Consider the following 3,655-nt stretch of genomic DNA (forward strand, 5'->3'; position numbering starts at 1 on the left):
CCATTAAACGCTATAAATGGGGCATCTAATGAGGTTGAAATCTACTGATCCTGCAGCCTTTCAGCCTTTGGTCCCCGGTAAACACGGCTGGGGATTTTAATTCTTGTGGAACTTTCGGGATTATCACTCATTTTCCATCCAAATAAATGAAATCATGATCACTAAATAATTCATTTTGTGAGGTTTATGAGACTAAAAAACAATTAATCCACCAGTTTTTAGGGAATGTAGGTCTCTGAGGAGAGAGAACAGCTTTTGCCTTTTTGAATAAGCTGTCCCGCTGCCGACTGTCCCCTTTTGCATCGATATGAAGCTTGACTACCTCTACTGCCGGCTGAGAAACGGAACAATCTATCCTCCTATTCCGCCTCCGTGAACACATCCCGTGTCTGCATTGCGTCTGCGTCGCATGACTGCTGCGCCTCGCACACTTGCTGCGTTCACACAGACTGTGTATGGGCTGCTTCAGTGCTGCTGCACCGTTCCTGCCAGCCCTCTATTTCCACACAGAGCTTTCCTGGGGATTTTCAAATGTATGGAGCCATTTAATTTTCCACAACGTGATCTCGTGAGTATGAGACACGTTGATATATTTTTGTCATGCATTCATATGCAAAATGTTTTCTGAGATTACTCACAGTATGGTAAGGGGAATAAAATGAAGTTTGCTGAGAACATTGCATAACTTAAATAACCCATTCTTTGGTCACCTATGTCCATTTATTCCCTATGGTTTTTTTTTTACCTCCTTCACACACCTGTCTCACCCGGCACAAAAACAGTTTAAAAAAAAACAATGGTAATCAGATCAATGTAGATTTAGACTTCTAGCACTTATAATATTTCCGCCGCAAAGGCGATGGCAGGCCATGTAGTTCTTTGCATGTGATCAGTTAGTTTGAAATCTATTCTCAGTTGGGAGGCAATGAGAGGAGGCAAGAATGAAGTTACGCTAGTCCTTAACCCAGAATTGTTTAGCCATCTAGCTGTTGCGTTTCTGAATTATTGATTTGAAGAACATTTCCTTAATGATAAAAAAACGATTTGTGAGATTTTCAGAAGTCGTGTGATGTTGGAAGCGGGGAGGGTAATATGCCGACTAACCTACTTATTAAAATCGACAGGGCCAGTCACGAGGACCTCGGGTTTTTTGCGATAGAGATGAAGCAAAACATGGCGCACTTTCACAGAGGCTACGCAGACACGGGAGGTGAGCGGGTTATTGGGAGCTTTTCAAGAATTAGCGGATGAAAACGGGCTTTGCGGGCACGACAGCAAAAGACTCTAGGTTCGAGGATACGCGGGGCCAGTGAAAACGTTTTTTTTTTTCACAGTAACAACTTAACAGTTTGCTCTTCTTAGCTAATATCTTTTGAAAAGGCATTTCAAGGCATTGCCATCCCAAAAGACAGAGAGTGACGCATCTGCTCCTAAACATTTCGAAGCCAGAACATTTCCATAAAAAAATCGAGGGGCGCTTTTCTCAAAATAATACGTTTAACGGCAATGTCGTTTTGAAAACTATTATCTCCTGGTCCTAAGTGTTGACGTCGTGTCTCATTTCCTTAATCTGAACATACTCCAGACAGTTTGTGTTCTTCACGAAAAGTTGTGAGCCGTAACTGTTGGCAAACAAGAGCTGGTGGCAGTGACTTCCTGGACTAAGTCTCAGTCTCTGCCTGGAGCTGGAAACGCGGTATTACTACTGGGGCCCGAGGACTCTTAATCCCGGTTCCAGAAGGCAGAGTGGGAGGTGGGGGGAAGGATTAGCGAGAGCTGTCTCTGATATTATTTAATCTCTCTGGCCAGGGAGCGAGCAAGCCGGCGTACCCCCGATGCCCGTTATCAACCTCTGATGACCAGCGAGGGGGGGATTCATCGCCCAGACGCCACATTGCCACCGACGCCGTTGCGGCAGAGCACTTCCCGTCAACCTCCTGGCTCGCTCTATCAAGTCAGCAGCTCAATTTGGGTGATGGCAAGCGTGCTCAGTCAGGGGAGAAGTCAGTCCCGGATGATTTCCTCCTTCTCCGCCTGTTCTTCTCAGTATTGACACCGCTCCCCCTCCTCGGCTGCCACCCAAATAAGCCTGTGGCCTCCCCTTCCTCTACCCCTGTCCATCTCTTCCCATAACTACAACCAGCCCTTTCGCATGAATCCCAAAGACCCAGCAATCACTCAGTTGCTCATGCTATCTCAGGAGCACGTCTCGCTTCCACCCCCACCCGCGCGCCACATCCTCCCTTCCCCTACTTCCCCTGTGTCCCCCCCACCCCTCCCCCCACCCCTCCCCCCACCCACCCCATGTTCCCCCCCAAATGCATTCCAGCATGACAAACCACATGGGATTTCGCTAGTCCTTTAAAGTCGGCTGCCTCTGGGAAGCACGCTTCCCCGTGCAGCATTTTATATCCTGGAATATGTGACTGAGGAGGAAACCAATGCTCTTATATTTCTCTCATCTCTCCACGGTCATGATTCTTTGAGGCCGGGGGGCGGGGGGGTTGGGTGGGGGGGTGACGTTATAGGGAAAGTTATCAGGTGATCGTACTTGATCACTTTTCATCCCGCCCGTCTCGTCCCGTCTCCACCCGGGCGATTTTGTCGGGGCGTCAAACATTTTCCCGTGGAAATGGCTTTCGCTGAAGATTTTTCTTTTTTTATTATAACACATTAAAAGCATCACAACAACAATATACAAATTCTTAGTAATCTTTAAAACCAAAACACATTTACACATGCAACAATAGGGTTTGAGACAATGAGTAACTTATTGTATAATTTTTGTGTTTGGAATGTGTCACATTACTTTGCAGGAGCAAAGGGCTGTAAATTTTGCTCCGCAGGAGTTTAGACTCTTCCTCGACTCCAGAACAACATCTGATGTATCAAATACGTTTCCTTTACTGTGTTTAATTCTAATTTTGAATGCTTTCAACATAACATACAATGGTTTTACTGTCATCACTCATTTTTTTTTTATTATTCCAAACCAAGGAATAAACCAGGGATCATGATGATTTTACATAGTTCTATTAAAAACATGAACTTTAGAATATGATCTGCAGACAGCAGTTAACTATAAATGTCGGGTTCTGTCACAATCAAATAATGCCCAATAAGATATTTAAAGGAGTGCAACTCACCGCACAAGACAATGTGCCCTGTCGAGTGAGTTAACACCAATTGCAAAAAACTCACGAACAAGTCCATTACAGAAGCACTGCCGCCATCCTTCACCCCCGTCGCTTCCAACGAGAAACATCACATCGTCGGTTACGGTCTTGACATGAGCTCAGTGTTTTAAAGAATGGCTTCCAGATGACCAAAAAGACAAAACGAGATAATGATTCGGTTGGATAAAAGAGGTGAAATTAAAGGTTGAAGAATAATCAACGGAGGGGATTATTGCTCCAGAGTAAAGTGTGTTGTGTTTGTTACATCATCAATCCTTGTGGCCTCTTCAGTTTGACGAATTCCTTGTGATTGTATGATTGTCTGTTTGAGTCCTCTACATAGGGTTGGCTGTGGATGTACAGCCACGACACTGAAAACACATTCATAGACACCAAAAATATACATTATGATACTGCCAAAAGGTACAATAATTACACAGAAAAGGAAATTACAGCGTTAAAACAACACCATTATGTTT

Source organism: Fistularia commersonii, chromosome 12 (genome assembly GCF_037954325.1).
Source record: "Fistularia commersonii isolate RoL2024-O1a breed Wild chromosome 12, RoL_Fcom_v1.0, whole genome shotgun sequence".
Taxonomy (NCBI): Eukaryota; Metazoa; Chordata; class Actinopteri; order Syngnathiformes; family Fistulariidae; genus Fistularia; species Fistularia commersonii.